At 42.4% G+C, this 24042-nt stretch overlaps 1 protein-coding gene across 4 annotated transcripts in view; it reads right to left on the reverse strand.

The window, feature by feature from the left end:
* MYO1B (myosin IB) overlaps positions 1-24042 on the reverse strand; it is a 927952-nt gene that overhangs the window by 395556 nt on the left and 508354 nt on the right. The gene's annotated exons all lie outside the window — the stretch shown is intronic.

Below are 24042 nucleotides of genomic sequence, written 5' to 3' on the forward strand. Positions count from 1 at the left end.
GAATATCTGGCAAGCAATAGGAGGAGTCATGACAGCATCCTGACCTGCTCTGAACTGCAGAGTGATTGCAAATGACAATGAGACTCACGGCGAATGCTCAACCGAATGCAAGCAGATAAGTCAGAACTGCTCGGTTGCAGTTCCACTGCAACCAACAGAACATGCTACAGGAGAGATCCTGACAGTCAGGCTTTGTCGGCCCAGAGAGGAATGTGCTGCCTCTGCTGTGATAAGGAGAAGTTATGCATGTCAAGAACCGGCCCGCGGCATGCCTGCGTATACGGTTCCCGACTGCGGGTTTGACCAGATTAAGCGGGGAACAGCCTTATTTAAGCTACAAACAAGGCTGGGACCCCTCAAACACTTCCCACTGCCACCACTAGCGTTGCTAGACACGTTCACTCAGCTATCGAGTGCTCAATACGCAATCTGCGTTTTCGTATTTGGGTCAGCTCTGCGCTTAGGCCAAATACGAGAGCGCCACGCACACACACACCATTGCAATCTTACACTATAGTGAAGCAAAACCACTAACAGTCGTTCCGAACGATACTGTTAGACTTCCCACTCGGCTGTCGAGCGCAGAAGTGCCAAACACACACAATGCAATTGCAACTTCTTATGGTTGTGTTGCTCAAGCATACAATTAGGCACGGACTTATACACAGCTACACTGCAGTCTCCTCTAGGCTATGAGTGTTAGTTTAGTACCGCAGAAGTCAAGCTTATTAAATAATGATTTAATATTCCATAAAAACATAGAACAATGCAGAACAGAATATATACAGAAGATGTACAAAAAACAAAGTAAAAAAGTTACAAGATAAAAGTTACAAAAATACACACAAGGATATTTGCGTAAAAATAAAAATGGGGATTAAAAACGTTACCAACTTGAAGGTCTTAACGTGTCGGCAGGAGCATGCCGCTTGCTCGACCAGAAGTCGAGATCATCTCTAGCTATGCGCTATCTCCAAGAGAAGATCTTTAATAGGTATCTGCCACTGCTTTTTATACTCTGAGCTACGCCTGGAGGCTGCAACTTCCTTGGGGAGGGGAGGAACTAGGTTTTAATTAAATCTCAGACATATTCCATTTCCAGGTAAAAGTCTATACATCAAAGATTGTGAAGTGAGGCTTTCAACTCCAGGTGAAAACTTGATTAAGGCTTTTTCCTGTCTCCGTTTTTAAAGTCTGCAGAGATTCCAACCCCCTTCCAATAGCTGTAATTTACAGGGTATCGTTTGCACCTCCACTAATAATTTAATTTCCAGTAGCCTGTCATGTACATTTCCAACATTCCTGTCTTAGTCTCCAGACTCTGGTCCTCTTGCTTTGTGTATTGAGACAATGGGCTGTCTCCTGAGTTAAAAAAGCCAGGCAGATAATCCCATTAGCAGGGAACCACTTTCAGAGGAACTGCATACAGAAACTCAAAGTACTTCATATGGTCATTCAATACCCACTTCCTTGCCCCAAGCAATCAAAGGCAACAGCTCCCTTCTAGCAGACCTACATGGAAGACAGGCAGAAAAATTAAAGAATATGTTCCTGTTATCCTTATATCATAAGCACCCCAGTATATTCCTGACAATGCACACCTCCTTCACGCCCCCTGCAGGCTCTGTGTGTGTGCTTTGTTTATCCCTCACAGACAGGTCTCTGCTCTCAGTTTTCTGAGTTTGTGAGGCTGAGAGGAGAAGGAACTGCTGCCTGTCACATGCTAATCCCAGACTGGAGTGCAGATAATTCACAATGTAATAAAAACTTGTAGTATACTGTAACATGATATATATATATATATATATATATATATATATATATATATATATATATATATATATATATACAGGGAGTGCAGAATTATTAGGCAAATTAGTATTTTGACCACATCATCCTCTTTATGCATGTTGTCTTACTCCAAGCTGTATAGGCTCGAAAGCCTACTACCAATTAAGCATATTAGGTGATGTGCATCTCTGTAATGAGAAGGGGTGTGGTCTAATGACATCAATACCCTATATCAGGTGTGCATAATTATTAGGCAACTTCCTTTCCTTTGGCAAGATGGGTCAAAAGAAGGACTTGACAGGCTCAGAAAAGTCAAAAATAGTGAGATATCTTGCAGGGGGATGCAGCACTCTTAAAATTGCAAAGCTTCTGAAGCGTGATCATCGTACAATCAAGCGTTTCATTCAAAATAGTCAACAGGGTCGCAAGAGGCGTGTGGAAAAACTAAGGCGCAAAATAACTGCACATGAACTGAGAAAAGTCAAGCGTGCAGCTGCCAAGATGCCACTTGCCACCAGTTTGGCCATATTTCAGAGCTGCAACATCACTGGAGTGCCCAAAAGGTGTGCAATACTCAGAGACATGGCCAAGGTAAGAAAGGCTGAAAGACGACCACCACTGAACAAGACACACAAGCTGAAACGTCAAGACTGGGCCAAGAAATATCACAAGACTGATTTTTCTAATGTTTTATGGACTATTGAAATGAAAGTGAGTCTTGATGGGCCAGATGGGTAGGCCCGTTGCTGGATTGGTAAAGGGCAGAGAGCTCCAGTCGGACTCAGACACCAGCAAGGTGGAGGTGGAGTACTGGTTTGGGCTGGTATCACCAAAGATGAGCTTGTGGGGCCTTTTCGGGTAAGGATGGAGTCAAGCTCAACTCCCAGTCCCACTGCCAGTTTCTGGAAGACAAATTATTCAAGCAGTGGTACAGGAAGAAGTCTGCATCCTTCCAAGAAAAACATGATTTTCATGCAGGACAATGCTCCATCACACGCGTTCAAGTACTCCACAGCGTGGCTGGCAAGAAAGGGTATAAAAGAAGAAAAACTTATGACATGGCCTCCTTGTTCACCAGATCTGAACCCCATTGAGAACCTATGGTCCATCATAAAATGTGAGATTTTCAAGGAGGGAAAACAGTAAACCTCTCTGAACAGTGTCAGGGAGGCTGTGGTTGCTGCTGCACGCATTGTTGATGGTGAACAGATCAAAACATTGACAGAATCCATAGATGGCAGGCCTTTGAGTGTCCTTGCAAAGAAAGATGGCTATATTAGTCACTGATTTGTTTTTGTTTTGTTTTTGAATGTCAGAAATGTATATTTGTGAATGTTGAGATGTTATATTGGTTTCACTGGTAAAAATAAATAATTGAAATGGGTATATATTTGGTTTTTGTTAAGTTGCCTAATAATTATGCACAGTAATAGTCACCTGCACACACAGATATCCCCCTAAAATGGCTAAAACTAAAAACAAACTAACAACTACTTTCAAAAATATTCAGCTTTGATATTAATTAGTTTTTTGGGTTTATTGAGAACATGGTTGTTGTTCAATAATAAAATTGTTCCTCAAAAATACAACTTGCCTAATAACTGCACTCCCCATATATATATATATATATATATATATATATATATATATATATATATATATACACAGTGGCTTGCAAAAGTATTCGGCCCCCTTGAAGTTTTCCACATTTTGTCACATTACTGCCACAAACATGAATCAATTTTTATTGGAATTCCACGTGAAAATCCAATACAAAGTGGTGTACACTTGAGAAGTGGAACAAAAATCATACGATTCCAAACATTTTTTGTACAAATCAATAACTGCAAAGTGGGGTGTGCGTAATTATTCAGCCCCCTTTGGTATGAGTGGAGTCAGTTGCCCATAGACATTGCCTGATGAGTGCTAATGACTAAATAGTGTGCAAATTTGGACAGAGGCGCCAGGCAGGTTAAAATGATCTAAAAACAACTAAAAAGGAGGAGTACAGGTGGACTTACCTCTTGAAATGATGGACAATCGAGATTGTTCAAATCGCAAATAACAATTTATTTTGGCACTCCGCAACGCGTTTCGCAGGTATAACCCGCCTCATCAGGCAAGGAGTGCAAGCTCAAAAAGGTCCAATAGTGGCAATGCGCCTCTGGACCTTTTTGAGCTTGCACTCCTTGCCTGATGAGGCAGGTTATACCTGCGAAACGCGTTGTGGATTGCCAAAATAAATTGTTATTTGCGATTTGAACAATCCCGATTGTCCATCATTTCAGGAGGTAAGTCCACCTATACTCCTCCTTTTTAGTTGTTTTTAGATCATTTTAACCTGCCTGGCGCCTCTGTCCAAATTTGCACAGTATATAGTCCACCTTGGGTGGAGGGGACTTTCCCCTTCTTTCTATCTACAGAGAGCGACTTCTTAAACCTGAGTGGGGTCAGGTTCTAATGCTCCCCACCTGCATTTGCCTATATGGTAACCCGTGTTTGTGAGTATATCCACATCTGTTAATTATTTTGCCAACAATTGCTAGACTTACTGCACCATATTGGGCTCTCGGTTTTTCTTTTTTGTTTCAAGTGCATAATGACTAAATAGAGTGCACCTGTGTGTAATCTAATGTCAGTACAAATACAGCTGCTCTGAGACGGCCTCAGAGGTTGTCTAAGAGAATATTGGGAGCAACAACACCATGAAGTCCAAAGAACACACCAGTTATTGATAAATTTAAAGCAGGCTTAGGCTACAAAAATATTTCCAAAGCCTTGAACATCCCACGGAGCACTGTACAAGCGATCATTCAGAAATGGAAGGAGTATGGCACAACTGTAAACCTACCAAGACAAGGCCGTCCACCTTAACTCACAGGCCAAACAAGGAGAACGCTGATCAGAAATGCAGTCAAGAGGCCCATGGTGACTCTGGACAAGCTGCAAAGATCTACAGCTCAGGTGGGGGAACCTGTCCATAGGACTACTATTAGTCATGGACTGTACAAAGTTGGCTCTTATGGAAGAATGACAAGAAGAAAGCCATTGTTAACAGAGAAGCATAAGAAGTCCCGTTTGCAGTTTGCCACAAGCCATGTGGGGGACACAGCAAACATGGAAGAAGGTGCTCTGGTCGGATGAGACCAAAATGGAACTTTTTGGCCAAAATGCAAAACGCTATGTGTGGCAGAAAACTAACACTGCACATCACTCACAACACACCATCCCCACTGTCAAATATGTTGGTGGCAGCATCATGCTCTGGGGGTGCTTCTCTTCAGGAGGGACAGGGAAGCTGGTCAAAGTTGATGGGAAGATGGATGGAGCCAAATACAGGGCAATCTTGGAAGAAAACCTCTTGGAGTCTGCAAAAGACTTGAGACTGGGGCTGAGGTTCACCTTCCAGCAGGACAACGACCCTAAAGATAAAGCCAGGGCAACAATGGAATAGCTTAAAACAAAACATATCCATGTGTTAGAATGGCCCAGTCAAAGTCCAGATCTAAATCCAATGAAGAATCTGTGGCAAGATCTGAAAACTGCTGTTCACAAACGCTGTCCATCTAATCTGACTGAGCTGGAGCTGTTTTGCAAAGAAGAATAAAATAGGGCCTAACCATAAAATAGGCCCTACATGGGTCTGGGGCTATCAAGCATAATTACACATTCATAAAACATTGTTAGGGCCCAGTGTTGTCTGTCAGGAATATATCAGAAATCCCTCAGTGAGGTAAAGTATCTCCTGATTGGCCAGATGTTGGTGCAGTAAAAAAAAATAAAAAAATGATAAGGTGATGTCAGTCAAGTATAATTGGTCGGCTGACAGGTGAAGGTATCTCTTCCAGATGTTGCTGGGGCTAAGGTAGTTTCTGCTGGCCAATCAGGTGTGAGTTAGGACTATATAAGTAGGTCCGTTTCCAGCTATTAGCTGCCTGTCACCTCTGTGACATAAGGTGAGCTCTGAGCTGTGATACGGAGCTTGTAATACTGACTCACCTTGCCACGATGGAGGTCTTGAGGCAGTTTGCGGCGAGAGCGGAGGAGCCCGGCGGAATGGAGGTCCTGGAGCGGTGCCTTCAGCTGGCTGAAGAAGAGCAAGGCGGTCGGGTGGAAGTCGCCGGCGGAAGAGGAAAAGTAGGAGGTTCCAGCCGGCAGTCACAGAGGAAGAAGGCGGCGAAGCGTGCCTACTCGCCGGGAGACCCCAGCGGTGCCATCTTCAGAGCAGCAGCTGGCCAGAAGCGGCGCACCCCCTGGGAAGTCCGGTGGCAGCAGCGGCGGAAATCGCTCCGCCAAGAAGAAGGGAAACAGAGCCGGGGGTTCCGGAGCGGCTGTGCATCCTGGTCGGGCTGGTGGTGAAGCGGCGGGTGCAAGTGCGGTCAGTCGGGGTGCAGGTGTAATGGCTCCAGCATGCGCGGCCACTCGGGCTGCGGCGGAGGTGTCGGCTAGGAGTGCGGCCGCATCGGTTCCTGCAGAATTCAATACAGCCAATCGGGCTGTCTTGGAGGCGGTGATGGGCGGGAACCTCGGAGCGGCGACCAGTCGGGTCAGCACGCTGGAAAGTGGGCGGAGCGGAGTTCCGGAGGCAGCTTCAACAGCCCAGTCCGGGCTTCAAGAAGATGGTGGCTGGTCGGCATCCATGCCGACTCCTTCCGGATCTGCGGGAGAAGGTGTCGGGGGGCGTGGCTTTGCCCCCGGATCATCAGGAGTAGAAGCGGCTCTGCAGCCAGAAGAGCGCAGTGACCCGGGAGGTGGGGGCAGGCGCACACACACAGTGGCTGCAGCGGGAGCATTTCTAGAGCTTGGTGCCCCCCATGCTGCGGCTGCTAGTGGTGTAGCGCTGCCTCATGCTCAGGGTCCTGCTGAAGACTTGACCCGGCTGGGTCAGCCTCCTGGTCTGGGACATCCACAACCTGCAGGAGCTGGTGAGTATATTAATATATCACCTTTATTGCGGGCTCTTTTGCAGGTTATTCAACAGCAGGCTGGGGTTAATGTGGGCAGCAGTGGGGCTAATGTGGTGTGGGGTGGTCAAGTTAGCGGGCAGGGGGCACAGCACAGCATGACACAAAGTCCAGCAGCAGCAGTTACCGCTCCTCCTCCTCCCCCACCTCCTCCTCCTCCCACCCCCTCGCCCAACACTACCCTTGCAGTGGTTACAGATACTATCCCTGTAAATAGACCAGGCGTAGATGAGGTGGCATACAAGGAGCACCTTCCTTGTGACTTGTCTCCCCTGGGTTTTCATTTAACAACAAGCACAAAAGAGAAAATTTGGAGGGGGGATTACATTGACATTTTATCATTATTACCCCTGTCCAAAGAATTTTTAAAGAAAGAAAAGACGGATGACAAAGGCGAGGTGGATAGAAGAAGGCCAGTAGCTAGGTCATTTAACAACTGGCTACAAGCATTCTGTATCTACGCCAGTGTGGTAGGCGAGAAATACCCAGAGAGGTGTCCTCAAATGTTTCAATATTTAGATACGATTCTCGGAGCATACAAAGCATTTGGTGGATTAGCTTGGTTTAATTACGATGAGGCCTTCCGCCAAAGAATTTCAGTGTACCCTCAAATGAAATGGTATACAAAGGATGTCAGACTATGGCTTGAGCTAATGATGCCGCAAAGGGTATCTACTTTTAAGCAGCAATCTACTAACACTACTTCTTCAACAGGTTACAAGAAAAGGGTATGTTATGCATTTAACGATACTCAGTGCAGATGGCCGGGGACTTGTAAGTACCGCCATGAGTGTGGTTTCTGTGCCGGCTCGCACCCGATCGCTAAATGTTTTAAAAAAACTGAATTCAGGTTCAACTAGCTCAAAGGAGCTTTATCTAAAAAGCAGCCACCCCAGTGATGCTACAAAACATGTTACCATGGCTGCAAATTTATCCAAACAGGGAGAAGGCCCAGCTGCTAATTGATGGATTTAGTGAGGGTTTTCGTTTGCCTGTATTCTCTGGTTAAGGCTGCTCATGGGTAGCTAATTTAAAATCAGTAGATTCTATGATGGATGTGGTACAAGATAAACTTGATAAAGAACTTAAGGAGGGTAGAATAGCAGGTCCTTTTCCTCTCCCTCCTTTTTGAAAATGTTAGGATTTCTCCACTTGGTATTGTCCCTAAAAAAGAGCCGTGTTCATACAGGTTGATACATCATCTGTCATATCCAACAGGTCAGTCTTTAAATGACGAGATATCCAGTGACCTTTCATCAGTTTGTTATGCATCCTTTGATGATGCGTTACAAATTTTGAGGTCATTAGGTCAAGGAGCGTTATAGTCAAAAGCAGAAGTCAAATCGGCCTTTCGTTTACTGCCAATACATCCAACTTCATTTAATTTGCTAGGGTTCTATTTTCGGAATGCTTATTATTTTGATCGTTGCCTGCCTATGGGCTGTGCATTATCGTGCAACTATTTTGAAAGTTTTTCGTGTTTTTTAGAATGGGTGGTATCTGCCCTTACGGGACAATTTTCGTTAATTCATTATTTGGATGATTTTTTATTTATGGGCCCGAGTGACTCTGCAGTTTGCAAAAGACTGTTAATTACCTTTATGGTCATTTGCGAACATTTCGGGGTTCCTTTAGCTGATGAAAAGACAGTGGGACCTTGTATCTGTCTAGAATTTTTGGGTATCACTATTGATACTGTTCAGATGGAATTTCGGCTTCCAGTGTCCAAGTTGGAAAAAATTGAGTGTTTAATCGAAATTTTTTTGCGACGCAAAAAAAGTTCTTTTGAAAGAGATGCAATCATTATTAGGAAACTTAATTTTTGCTACAAGAATTATGCCCATGGGCAGAATTTTTTCCAGGCGTTTGTCAACATCAATGAGAGGACTAAAGTCCCCCTTTTCTCATATTAGATTGAATGCGGATTTGAAGTCTGATCTGTTGGTATGGGCAGAGTTCCTTTCCTTCTATAATGGAAGGTCAATTTGGCAGAGTGAATTTGTATCCAGCACTGAACTAAATTTTTTCACAGATGCAGCTGGCAGCGTGGGCTGCGGTGCATTTTGGTCCAATAAATGGTTTTGTGTTCAATGGCCAACACAATGGCGTCAACCAGAGATAACAGGCAACATCGTGTTATTAGAACTATTCCCTGTGGTGGCAGCATTATTCATATGGGGGGAGTGTAATGATCGCTGCTGCAGCAGGTGTTGCTGGAAATAGTAGTGCTGCAGCTCAGGCAGTTCTGATATCTTTCCATGCAAGCTGCATAGCTTTGTCTGTCTTTCCCTGCTGTCAGCTTGTGACTGATTATCATTCACCTGTGTGGGAATCTGCATGTCTGCTCCCATTGGATGACCTCAGTATAAAGATCTGCTTCCTGCAGGACTCCTTGGGTTTTCATAGCTTCAGTTTAAGCCTGTCTTGCTGTCGCTTCAGCCCCCGATCGTGTTTCTTGTTCTAAAAGATACTTTGCTGGTTTTGCATCATATATTGGTTCATTGCCCATATATATGCATACCAGCACGTTTATTATTTTCCTTGTATTCGTGTTACGTTGATACATCAGTGTCGCTGATGTATACGTACACGAACTGTTTATATCCTGTGTGCAGTTAGTCAGCTTTCCAGCACGTTTTGGTAGTTTGCGCGTATCGTGAGCACCCGTGCTGAGCTAGTATCCTGCTCCTGGTCCTGTTCGTGGATTGCGTTCATCTCTGCGAGGAGATAACGAATCCTTCTGAATCCTGTCCTGTTACCGTTTGTGGATTGCGTTCATCTCTGCGAAGAGATAACGAATCCTTCTGAATCCTGTTCTGTTACTGTTTGTGGATTGCGTTCATCTCTGCGAAGAGATAACGAATCCTTCTGAATCCTGTTCTGTTACCGTTTGTGGATTGCGTTCATCTCTGCGAAGAGATAGCGAATCCTTCTGAGTCCTGTTCCCTGCATTACTCCAGTCCTAGTCAGCGTTCCTGCTTATGTCATATATCGGTTCATTGCCGATATATACATATGTTAGTCAGACATTACAAATAGTTTCATTGATAGCTGTAATTGTAATACGCTAGGAAATCATACTTATTGTATATTTGTCTGTGTTACGTTCATCTATCTTGATCCTGCTATTTCCTGACTATCCTGTCCTGTCTTTGTGAGGCATGCCATCGCTGCAATCGCGTTGGCTGCCTCATTCCAGTCTGTCTTGTTTTGGACGCTTGCTGTCGCTAAGTAGCCGCTAGCTAGCAAGCGTTCATTCTGTCTGCCTGTCCTGATCTCCTCAGTTCTGGTTTATGCGCTCAGCGCTACTTTGCGCTGAGACGTTATAACTAAAGCATTGTTTGTGGCTGTCAGATCTGCACCGGCTCTGTGCGCCACAATCTCCTTTTGGAGTCAGTGCTCCCCTCCACTATACTAGGGATAGCCTGTTTCCTTGTGCTAGTGTGTGTACCTCCTCCACGTCAGCTCATGCGTTGCATGCTGACTGTGGAGAATACACCACCAAGCCTTACAGGGAAGCTTTTGAAGGAAAACGTATTGTAGTTCACACTGATAATAAAGGAGTTGTGTACGCAATAAATTGCCTCACTTCTAAATCCCCATTGGTAGTTAATCTACTGAGAGTGTTAGTTTTGTATGCATTGAAATTCAATGTATGGATTAAAGCTCAGCATGTACCGGGTGCAAAGAACGACATTGCTGATTCTTTGTCCCGGTTGCAGATGGACAGATTTTGGGTATTGGCTCCAGCTGCGCAGTCCAGAGGGAAGGAAATCCCATCGTTCCTGCGGAATCTGATTTGGAATTGATATGTTTAGGGATTTAGCAGTCTGTATCCATGGCGACCTGGCAAGCGTATTCTGTCGCATGGAGAGCATGGAAGGCATTCATGAACAGCATAAACAGTAATGAATGGAATATATCGGAAGAAACCGCATTAAAGTTTGTGGTCTTTAATATGCAAAAAGGTTACTCACACTCTCATATTTCAAAAAGTCTGTCAGGTATTTCGTTTTCTCTAAAGCTTCGTAACCTCCCTACTTGCAAGTCTTATTTTTCGGTTAGGCAGTTACTGAAAGGTTTCAAACGCAAATCTTGTCACCTGGATACTAGACGGCCAATTACGGTCAATGTGCTGTCACTGTTATGGGACAGTTTGGAAGCGGTATGCTCCTCTAGTTTTGAGGTCTTGCTTTTTAGATGTGCTTTTTCTCTAATGTTTTTTGCGGCATTGCGAATTTCGGAGCTTGTGTCCCAGAGCGCTCAGCTTTTTTCTGGTTTGAAATATGAGGATGTGAGTAGATCTAGTTCAAGTTTGATTTTATGCATTAGAAAATCAAAGACAGACCAGTTAGGTAAAGGTTTGTCAGTACACTTGAATTCCTGGCCTGAAAGTAAGTTATGTCCTGTAAAAAATTTGAACAATTATCTTCTGGTAAGGGGCACCTCGTCGGGCCCTTTGCTTAAGCATGAGACAGGTCTGCCTTTGACGATTTTTCAGTTTAATGCTGTTCTGAAGTTTTGTGCGACTAACGCAGGATTTCAAAAAGACAAATTAACCTCACATTCTTTTCGCATAGGCGCAGCTACAGAAGCGGCCAAGATAGGTTTAGATGATAGCGTAATCCAAAGGATAGGCCGCTGGAAGTCGGCAGCATTTAGATTGTATGTTCGTACTTGACTTAGAACTTTTATTTTGCAGGAAAGAAAATAATAGTCTGGATCGTAGGACATTCTTTCATGTTTTGGGCATATGAGAGAGCCAGCAACAGATCATACTCCTCTAACTTGAACATGGATCCCAGCAAGTATGCAATTTACTGGTATGGAATAAGGGGAATGGTATGGTCACAGTTAAAATCAGAACTTTTTCATTTGTTAAACATGTTCCCTCTGCCAGACGTCTTGATTGTTCATTTAGGAGGCAATGACATTGGGAAAAAGAAAACCCTTGAGTTATTTTTTAATATTCGAGATGATCTCAGTACCTTTCAGGCATTTACAAAAAACACAGCTATTGTATTCTCTGAAATAGTGCCACATTTAAAATGGTTGTCATCTTCAGGGTTGTTTCCTTGTGAAAAAATCCGAAAGCGTATTAACCACCAGCTGTCAAAATGTCTGCAAAAACTTGGAATCTTCACTTTTAGACATGTTGATGTGGAAGGAGGCCTTCCAGGCCTTTACAGGGAGGATGGTGTACACCTTAGTGATATAGGTTTAGACATTTTCAATTGGAACCTCCAGAGCTGCATTGAAATGGTCGTGGGTGGGGTTCCAGCCTAGGAGTCTGGCCAGTGGGGTCTTGAGTTCATATGGTTGAACATATCTGGACTGTAGTAGTCAGATATGCATCTGAGTTATGTTATCGTTATCTGAATTACGTTTATATTTATATCTATGATTAATAAAGTTATTTTATAGACCTCAATTTACTTATTTACTTATTTGTTTAAATTGACAAATAAAGATGGCCACGGGCTTTAAAATACCAGCTTGGAGTGTCTTGTGTATTCAATTTAGTGGTTAAGTAGATTTGAATTGTATGTGGTATTGCCTCCAGTCCCATGGGCAAGGATTTCAGTCTCTAGATGTGCAAAGCTGGTAGAGACATACCCTAAAAGACTGGCAGCGGTAATTGCAGCAAAAGGTGGTTCTACAAAGTATTGACTCAAGGGGCTGAATAATTACGCACACCCCACTTTGCAGTTATTGATTTGTAAAAAATGTTTGGAATAATGTATGATTCTCGTTCCACTTCTCATGTGTACACCACTTTGTATTGGTCTTTCACGTGGAATTCCAATAAAATTGATTCATGTCTATGACAGTAATGTGACAAAATGTGGAAAACTTCAAGGGGGCCGAAAACTTTTGCAAGCCACTGTGTGTGTATATATATATATATATATATATATATATGTATATATATATATATATATATATATATATATATATACACACACACACACACACACACAAGCATCACTTCCTGGTTAGCGGCCATGTTTTCTGTTTGTAAAGACTGCCTAAAACTGGCGATTAAAAGCCAGGATTGCGGCAGGGAGTGGCGGAAACGGCAAAGAGGGATCCAGGAGATCACAGTGACTCGATTGGTATGTTTTTTATTGTAAAAATTGGACAGTACAGATTCTCTTTAAAATCAAATAATCAAATTAATCAAAATAAATGGTAACTCAAAGCTTACCTTCAAAGATTCACTGAACGCAAGATTCAGGCTTTTATTCTGCACTTTTAGAGAGCTGCGAGCAGACCTGATTTTTCAAGACCGAGTGGGGAAGGTACTTCCCCATATATCTTAACAAGTGGTTGCTTTACTAGCAACCCACCTTTGTGAGGGTCACTTCATTGTGTGTACTGTCTGTGATATATCTAACACAAGCCTACTGCACCAGATTGGTTGTTTTTTCTTCAAATCTTCAATACATATCCACCATTATTGGTCAAGCCAATTTAACATATCACAATAAAAATCATCAAGTTGTTATGCAGATATTTATATCTTGTACTGTCACAGTTGTCACAGCTTTTTAGGAGTATGTCAATCCCTAGGCACAACTCCCGCAGCATGTAAAAATGTATTTAATTTTCCTTTTCAGGAAAATAATAAATTCAGATCTGTCTTTTCAAAATCAAGCTTCCCAAGTCAAACAAAAGCCCATAACGATACTGAGTCTAAACTGACACAATACCAACTAATGGTAAGTTTTTTGCCCATGTGATGTTGTTTTATAAGTTTAAGGATACAGGCCAGAAGAAAGTTCCCCACTTACATGACTACAAACCTGTCTCAGAACCAGTGGAGAGGTTGCCTTATACTGTAGTGACAAGGGACCAAAAGGGAGTGGCTGTAATTACTGTAGTGGTATTCTAAAGGTGCAAACCCAGAAGCAGGACTTGTCAGAGCTCTCTGCAGATTCCTTTTTCAAAAGAGTGCAATAGAGAAGCTTGCATAGAAAAACTGGTGCAGTGTCAAGATTGACATAGTTTTGCCCTAAATTGAGAGGAATACAGAAGGTGCCATTGACGATTGCCTTATTTCCACAAAAAATAAATAAAAAATTTTACTTGCCAAACTACTGTGGCTACCTTCTCTGATGCCTAGTACACACCATACAATTTTCTGTTAGACTTTTCTGTTAGATTATCTGTTATGCTAGGCATACAAATGGCTCGATAGATAATGTCCGACATGTCCGATCTACCGCCTGATCATCGCCACTCAATTACGGATAGCAGTGAATGGAAAAAGATAAGAAAAACGAGCGGAAGATAAGAAAATTGACTGCGGAATCGAGTCGCGAAACGATCGAGCGGGAGAATTGAGCTATATATGACCATCATTAGATTATTTTCTGTAAGGTACTGGTAGAGACTGGTCATTATCTCTGGTGCATTGTCTTCTGGTTATCTCCTGCTGAGCAGAACAATGCCTAATTGCTAGGCAGATAGATGGTTAGATACATACAGGTAATTTCCAACATAAAAATAACATCTGAAAATAACCTCTGAAAAGTATGTGGAGTATCTGACTGACTACTTTCTTCCATGGTCAAAAAGAAGTACTGTACTTTCCGTGACAAAATAATCTTCATGCACAACAATGCAAAAATAAAGGACCAGGTCAGAATATTCCATGTTGTAAAGGATCAGCCTTGCTCACAATTTGCTCAGGTAATGTGCTGGAAAGTGAAAAAGTATGCTAGGATACTCTAATAGCAGTCCTTTCCTTGGAAGGAGTGCAAAAAATGTAAATATAGCGAGACATATGAAAGATTAGGCACGTTTGCATTAATGGTCAACTCCGTCCACCTGGATCATCCAGAGTTGCACAGCACTCATGTATATCTCTTGGATCTAGCTTGCAAACAAGTAGAAAACAAAGGATGACCATCAGACACAAGTGATTTCAATTTGTTTGTATTGTAACTGAACAGCAAACTTCAGCGAGCCCAGAGACAAGGGTGGGGGAATTCCTGGTGCATGGAATCTACCCTTATACCAGAAATATGGCTCCCTGCACACTGCATGCGATTCCGCTTTTTAATCGGTTTTTACATCCGATTCCGATTTTTAATCTTCACTGCACGCTGTATTTTTTTTATCTGTTTTTCTGTTGAATGTATTCAGGGAAAATCGGAATTGAAAATCGGAATCGCAAAACGAATTTGCAGTGTGCAGGGAGCCTTCTATGAGAACATCGGTATTATACATCTGTGCATGGGGAAAACACCAGCAAATTCTTTGTTCTGTTAAATCAATCCATATGCCTATAACTTTTTTATGTTTAACATACAATGTACTTAGTCAGCTATGAGTAATTTTCATAAAACAAGCATTAAACTATTAAGTTTCTTCACTAAAAATCACTTCACTAAAAATCAAAGGAACACTGAAACTGCTGAACTGCTGAAATTATACAGCATCAACATGGGTCATATCACACACTGTGCCTGATACTTTTTGCACCAAGATTACAGAGACTGTAGTGTAAACTCAGCTAAAATGCTGATATGGCCACTGTTTTTTTAAGACTGAGGCATTAAGCCCAATCTACACGATACGATTCTTTGTACGATTCAATTCAATTACGATTCTATTTACGATCCAATTAAATCCAACATGTACGATCAGGATTCGATTCAATTCAATTTGGCATTGCAAAACAAAGGCAAATCGAATTGGATCGAATCCTGATCGGACATGTCGGATTTAATCGGATCGTAAATAGAATCGTACAAAGAATCGTATCGTGTAGATGGGGCTTTAGACTTCTTGCTCAAGTGAGTATTTAGGGGATTTGAGAGTGAAGTATGTGAGTTTTGAACAAACAATGACAGGAGATGGTTACAATTAGGCACTACTTGAGCAAGTAGTCTTAAGGGGCCCATACACCTAACGATTTTCCCGCCGATATACAGCTGTTTCGATCACAGTGATCGAAACGTCTGTGAAATCGCCACGCACACCGCTGACAGAACGATTGATTTCCGTCCGAAATCGATCGTTCCCGTCGATTCCCGTCGACCCATCCGTGCGGAAGATTTTTCTCGGTCGCCAGCGGGTCGGGAGTGCTTCGTTAGCGGCGTTCGAATGCCCGACGACCGACGCAATACAGCGGTAATACATTACCTGCTCCAGCCGGCGCGAGTTGCCTGGTCTTCTTCTCCGCTTCGGGCTTCGCGCTCCAGAGCTACACGGAACTTCCTGTCCCGGCAGGAAGTTGAAACAGTAGAGCGCCCTCTACTGTTTAAACTTCCCCTGGACAGGAAGTTCAGTAGCCGGAGCGTGGCGGGGCCGGAGCGGAGAAGAAGACAGCGGGACTCGCGCAGGCCGGAGCAGGTAATGTATGCAGGGGGGGTAAGGGGGGGGCGGCAGCTCCACAGATTGTGATTGGTTTCAGGCTGAAATCGATTCACAATCTGTTTGCAGTAAAGGTGGCATACGATCTCTCTCTGATCATATTCGATCAGAGCGGGATCTATCTGTTGGTCGAATCTGATGGCAAATCGACCAGTGTATGGCCACCTTTACATGGCTGGCCATAAACCATACCATCTAGTTATTCAATTTTACCACTTTCATGTATTATAAGAGCTTTCCAAACAATCGTTTCAAGGTATTTCCAATTTGTTGGCTCTTATACTTCATATTTTTATTTTCTTTGTAGCTTCGAATGAAGGCACACACACAAAACAAAATGTATTGTGATTCCAGCTATATATCAATGGGATGGATATGGGATTACCCCATGTCATCATCTTGTGAAATCAACTTTTGTTATAACTACAGCCGTGGGTCTTTTGCGACAGTTCTCTATCAACTTTGCACATCCAACCTATGCAAAACTTGTTCACTCTTTATTGCAAACTTCAAGTAATTCCACATTTTTTCAACAGGGTTTAAAGGGGCCTAAACTGACCTGTAAAAAACGAGTTTCCCTTACCTGGGGCTTCTACCAACCCCCTGAAGTCGCCCTGTGTCCGTGCCCATACTGAACGATCTGCCAGTCCCCATAGCGTCCAAATATATTTGTGTACATTTTCATTTCAGGCTTGAAAGCAACAATATTTTAATCTTTTGAAGTGGGTGATTCTTCACTATAGCCATTGTATTTTTCCTTTCAGCAGCCACGTTTTTTTTCTGGCCTATCAGATTTCACATATAAAAGCTGAAGCTATTTTTGCCTTAACTCTATTAATGCAAAAGCAATGTTTAAAACCCTGTAGCAAAACAAATCTGAGTTCATTTATTACTGATCTGAATTAAGTAGTTTGAGATTATTTTTCCTATGATTGACTGTGCTTTGTCTGTTATTCCTGTTCTGTAAGGACACAACACACTCACTCATCAAGCATTTTTATCACCATATGCTTGAGTTAACTAAGGTCACAAATAGGTAAAAGCACAACAACATATGCTCCTCTAGCCATAATAAAAATAAGCTGTTGCTTTCATTTTCAATGAATTGCACAAGTTAAATAGCTTATCCTTGTGAGGCAAACAGTCACAGGACTAATGAACATTTACTTCTTTACTAATGTGTTTAAAAAAAAAACCCGGTAAATGCCTGAGCCACCAGCAAGCAAGAAAATACTCTGAATAATTTTGACAGTACTTTTCATCGTACTTTTTGGTACATTATGAATTGCCGAGTGCTGAACAGTTATTTTAAACAGAAGATAAAAACTTAAGATTGGGCCCAATGAGGTATTTTTATAAAAGTGAAAAATGTGACTATTTGCCACTCACTTTTCAAACTTTTTTTCATCCATCATATTTCATCACAATCATAAGATGTTGAATAGCATGTTAACTGACAGGGTCTTCTATGGTAGAACTGTGGATCTAGATGGTTATCAGGCAATTTGGAAGTAAAGCCTCATCTACACGTGTAGATGAGGCGGCGATCCGGCGGCTCGATTAGCCGCCGGATCGCCTCTTCCGCGTCCCCGCTCGCTGCGCGTGCACCGGAATCAATACCCGCTCGATTTCCGCTCGTCCCCGCGCCGCGCCGTTTATCTTCCGCTCGATTCCCTGCCATTGTCCCCTCGTGGGGAGCGAGCAGGGAATCAGCGGTGGGGAGATCCGTCCTGTCGGATCTTATCAATCGAGCCACATCAGTGGCTCGATTGATAAGGAACATCGCGGCCGCATCTACGCGTGTAGATGCGGCTTAATGGAAAGCCTTTCTGGGTTTCTGACTCATACATATCTTTCCTCTCATTATGGCCTTGTGTTATTTAGTTCTTTCTGATGTATCTTGTAACATTTGCCATCTTACTGGGCATGGTTCCTTTAATGCCATAGTGTTTTTTTTTAGCATTTGGCATTTTTGTATGCAATATTTTTGTACTTTTCATATTACTGTAATTAAACAAAAATGTTTAATGGCTTTGTTTCATTCTCTAGTTATACTGTATTTGAAAAGCAGTAAAAAAATAAATACTGTAATTAAAGAAACTACAGGAATTTGCAAAAAAAGTGATAAAAAAAAGAACAACCCTCCACTGAAACTGAGAAAAAGTGATAAAAACTGAGGTAGAGTGATAAAAAAAGAGGTAAAAGAAATAAACTACATCCATTTTGCATTATTATATAAAAAGAAAAATAATCAGGGCCAGTCTATGTAATATTATGGGACAAAATGCACAGTGGTCCTTGGCACAATGAACATTAATGGCAGGCTTTGATTCTAAATGGGTTTGTACTAGTGCTACAATTGTCCAAAAAAAAAAAAAAACTTTAAATCCTCATCCATTTGCGGTCGGGCGGTATATGAAAGTAAGGTGAAAACGCTCACAAAGAAGTTTTGATAAAGTCTATTTACTATTTCATATACAAATCATGGGTGGTGAGTGGTGGCTAAATGGTGTAATCTGTAATGGTTAAGGGTTCTTCCTCTGACACAGGAGACCTGGGTTCGAATCTCGGCTCTGCCTGTTCAGTAAGCCAGCACTTACAGTGGCTTGCAAAAGTATTCGGACCCCTTGAAGTTTTCCACATTTTGTCACATTACTGCCACAAACATGAATCAATTTTATTGAAATTCCACATGAAAGACCAATACAAAGTGGTGTACACATGAGAAGTGGAACAAAAATCATACATGAGTCCAAACATTTAAAAAAAATCAATAACTGCAAAGTGGTAATTAATAATTATTCAGCCCCCTTTAGTCTGAGTGCAGTCAGTTGCCCATAGACATTGCCTGATGAGTGCTAATGACTAAATAGAGTGCACCTGTGTGTAATCTAATGTCAGTACAAATACACTTGAAACAAAAAGAAAAACCGAGAGCCCAATATAGTGCAGTAAGTCTGACAATTGTTGGCGAAATAATTAACAGATGTGGATATACTCACAAACACAGGTTACCACATAGGCAACCACTTGAAATGCAGGTGGGGAGCATTAGAACCTGACCCCACTCAGGTTTAAGAAGTCGCTCTCTGTAGATAGAAAGAAGGGGACAGTCCCCTCCACCCAAGGTGGACTATATACTGTGCAAATTTGGACAGAGGCGCCAGGCAGGTTAAAATGATCTAAAAACAACTAAAAAGGAGGAGTACAGGTGGACTTACCTCCTGAAATGATGGACAATCGAGATTGTTCAAATCGCAAATAACAATTTATTTTGGCACTCCGCAACGCGTTTCGCAGGTATAACCCGCTTCATCAGGCAAGGAGTGCAAGCTCAAAAAGGTCCAATAGTGGCAATGCGCCTCTGTCTGTCTAAATTGTTATTTGCGATTTGAACAATCTCGGTTGTCCATCATTTCAGGAGGTAAGTCCACCTGTACTCCTCCTTTTTAGTTGTTTTTAGATCATTTTAACCTGCCTGGTGCCTCTGTCCAAATTTGCTCAGTACAAATACAGCTGCTCTGTGACGGCCTCAGAGGTTGTCTAAGAGAATATTGGGAGCAACAACACCATGAAGTCCAAAGAACACACCAGACAGGTCAGAGATAAAGCTATTGAAAAATTTAAAGCAGGCTTAGGCTACAAAAAGATTTCCAAAGCCTTGAACATCCCATGGAGCACTGTTCAAGCGATCATTCAGAAATGGAAGGAGAATGGCACAACTTTAAACCTACCAAGACAAGGCTGTCCACCTAAACTCACAGGCTAAACAAGAGAAACGCTGATCAGAAATGCAGTCAAGAGGCCCATGGTGACTCTGGATGAGCTGCAGAGGTCTACAGCTCAGGTGGGGGAATCTGTCCATAGGACAACTATTAGTCATGCACTGCACAAAGTTGGCTCTTATGGAAGGGTGGCAAGAAGAAAGCCATTGTAAACAGAAAAGCATAGGAAATCCCGTTTGCAGTTTGCCACAAGCCATGTGGGGGACACAGCAAACATGTGGAAGAAGGTGCTCTGGTCAGATGAGACCAAAATGGACCCTTTTTGGCCAAAATGCAAAACGCTATGTATGACGGAAAACTAACACTGCACATCACTCTGAACACACCATCCCCACTGTCAAATATGGTGGTGGCAGCATCATGCTCTGGGGGTGCTTCTTTTCAGCAGGGAACGGGAAGCTGGACAGAGTTGATGGGAAGATGGATGGAGCCAAATACAGGGCAATCTTGGACGGAAACCTCTTGGAGTCTGCAAAAGACTTGAGACTGGGGTGGAGGTTCACCTTCCAGCAGGACAACGACCCTAAACGTAAAGCCAGGGCAACAATGGAATGGTTTAAAACAAAACATATCCATGTGTTAGAATGGCCCAGTCAAAGTCCAGATCTAAATCCAATCGAGAATCTGTGGCAAGATCTGAAAACTGTTGTTCACAAACGCTGTCCATCTAATCTGACTGAGCTGGAGCTGTTTTGCAAAGAAGAATGGGCAAGGACTTCAGTCTCTAGATGTGGAAAGCTGGTAGAGACATACCCTAACAGACTGGCAGCTGTAATTGCAGAAAATGTTGGTTCTACAAAGTATTGACTCAGGGGGCTGAATAATTACGCACACCCCACTTTGCACTTATTGATTTGTAGAAAATGTTTGGAATTATGTATGATTCTCATTCCACTTCTCACGGGTACACCACTTTGTATTGGTCTTTCACATGGAATTCCAATAAAATTGATTCATGTTTGTGGCAGTAATATGACAAAATGTGGAAAACTTCAACGGGGCCGAATACTTTTGCAAGCCACTGTATTCAGGAGACCTTTGGCAAGTCTCCCTAACACTGCTACTGCCTATAGAGCGCGCCCTAGTGGCTGCTGCTCTGGCGCTTTGAGTCCGCCAGGAGAAAAGCGCGATATAAATGTTATTTGTCTTGTCTTGACTATCAGCATCCTATACAATAAAACCTAACTGTTCCTGCGTCATCCACTTTCCCTGTCTGCCCGTCCGTGGCTTTTTTGTACTGCGCACGTGCGCTGTACAGACAGCCGTTGGGACGGGAGGTCGGGCCAGGAAGCAGGGCGGGCGTGTGCAGCGGGTGGGTGCGCGCTGGCGGCGGTAATATCACTACCTAGAGCCCATTTTTAAACGGGCTTAGGTAGACAATTATATATTTATTGATCATAGAGCCCACTCCATGATGCTTTCTGACCTTGATCCTGCCCTCATATTCCAGCCCTGGCAGTAATCACTACTGGGTTTGCTGGAGTTTAAGCAGATCTCAAAGCATCTGTTCTGTGTCTTGATTTGTTGTATGATCAGTAAGTAGTGAAATAATCTTAAGGCATGATTCTTAGAACCACAACAAATATAATGGTAACTTCCCACCTCAACTCTCTGTGATATAATTGCAATTCTGTCAGTATTTGTAAAACCAAGTGATAAAAGGAAGCCATTCAACTACATTACTAATTGTGTACGTGGGGTTCGGTTAAAGAGGAACTTCAGCATAAACAAACATACTGTCATTAAGTTACATTAACTGTGTTAATTAAAATAGATCGGTAATATAATCTCTTACCCACCCTGTTTTAAAAGAACAGGCAAATGTTTGATTTCATGAGGGCAGCCATCTTTTTGTTTGAAAGGAGGTGACAGGGAGCATGAGACACAGTTCCAACTGTCCTGTGTGGTGATCACCCCTCCCAGTTGCTAGGCAAGGGGTTACTGTCCCCCTCTCAAAAAAAAAAAAATCAAAATTGCAGCCTTTACCAATGATATGTTATTTTTTTTATAACCTAACCCCTAATATCTATACCCAATTAAGTCAAATGTCCTGACGACTTTGGAAAGATATCCAACTTGAAAATCAATTTCTCAAAATCTAACACCCTAGATATTTCACTATCAGACCAAATGCAACAATGCAGCCAAGCTGCCTTCCCTTTCAGGTGGGAAGCAACAGCCATAACATACTAAGGGGTAAAACTTCCGGCAGACAAATATTGTCAAACAACTATTCCCTTTAAATTTTACTCCATCGGAAACTAAAATTCACTCAGATTTGACTAATTGTTGGAAATTGTGTGGAATCTCATGGTTTGGCAGAATAGCACTTCTCAAAATGAATACCCTACCAAGACTACTTTTTCTATTCCAAAACGTGCCTATCACCATACCAAAGACATTTTAACCAATATGCAAACAAAGATGTCTCACTTTGTCTGGGTCAACAGTAAACCTAAACCAAAACTTTACACATTAATTGACAAGGGTTAACACAGTAAGAAGAAACTTAAATGTGTAATGGAGTAGTGGAGCAATGGAAGATCGCACCTAAAGATGATGAGGTATGGAGGCTGGTGGTCATCCAACACGCCGAGCCCATTGTAGATGACCATCAGCCTGTATACCTCATGAAACATCTTTTAGCTGCCATCTTCCATTGCTCCACTACTGCATTACACATTTAAGTTTCTTCTTAATGTGTTAATGTGTCTTCTTAATTTGTTAACCCCTGTCGTAAGGAGACAGCAGAGAAGGGAGGACTGTTATTTGCTCATTAGTAGATTTTTGGCTGTGCATTGATTTACACCATACCAAGCAGCTTTGCCATTTGAGTTGGATGTCTGACCACTTAGAGGAATTATAGGAGACTATAACGTCAACTTATCAAAGGCTGTTCTCGATAAAAAAAAACAAAAAACATTACCTCGGTAATGTCAGCTGTTTTCAGGATTATCGAATGCGGTTACGCTTGATGAATTGACGCCTGTGTGATGCTCCCGTCGATGGGGAATGATCAAGGACACATGCGGCCAGAGCTGCCTGGGTGCAGTGGCCTAGTCACCAGAAATTAAGCTGATGCGAGGGACCAGATGATCGTTCCAGGACGGAGGGGGCACAGGGCAGCTGCAGGGGGCTGGTAGAAGCCCCAGGTAAGTGGAAAAAAATTTCAGAACAGTTTGGGTTCCCTTTAATTACTCCAGCCATAAAAGCATTTTACTATAGCTGTAAAAAACACAGGTTGTTAGGTCCAGGCAGCCTACTCATCCCTATACTAGATAATGAAAACAGGTATAGATAGAAATTACCTGAAAGGTTGAAAATCCAGTCATACACTCAGAATCAAATATTTGTTAGCTAAAGGGGAACTCCTACCTTATACACACACCAAGAACTTAATTTACCCCAGTGATCTCCCTAAATGGCAATACTTCCAGATTCAACATTATACAGGATCTTCTCAAAAAATTTGCATATTGTGATAAAGTTCATTATTTACTGTAATGTACTGATAAACATAAGACTTTCATATATTTTAGATTCAAATACACACAACTGAAGTAGTTCAAGCCTTTTATTGTTTTAATATTGATGATTTTGGCATACAGCTTATGAAAATCCAAATTTCCTATCTCAAAAAAATAGCACATTTCATCCGACCAATAAAAGAAAAGTGTTTTTAAAACCAAAAAAAGCCAACTTTCAAATAATTATGTTCAGTTATGCACTCAATACTTGGTCGGGAATCCTTTTGCAGAAATGACTGCTTCAATGCGGCGTGGCATGGAGGCAATCAGCCTGTGGCATTGCTCAGGTGTTATGGAGGCCCAGGATGCTTCGATAGCGGCCTTAAGCTCATCCAGAGTGTTGGGTCTTGCGTCTCTCAACTTTTTCTTCACAATATTCCACAGATTCTCTATGGGGTTCAGGTCAGGAGAGTTGGCAGGCCAATTGAGGACAGTAATACCATGGTCAGTAAACCATTTACCAGTGGTATTGGCACTGTGAGCAGGTGCCAGGTCGTGCTGAAAAATGAAATCTTCATCTCCATAAAGCTTTTCAGCAGATGGAAGCATGAACCCACTTTTGAACCAGAAACAGCGGCAGAAGCGCCTGAC

Source organism: Hyperolius riggenbachi, chromosome 7, assembly GCF_040937935.1.
Source record: "Hyperolius riggenbachi isolate aHypRig1 chromosome 7, aHypRig1.pri, whole genome shotgun sequence".
NCBI lineage: Eukaryota > Metazoa > Chordata > Amphibia > Anura > Hyperoliidae > Hyperolius > Hyperolius riggenbachi.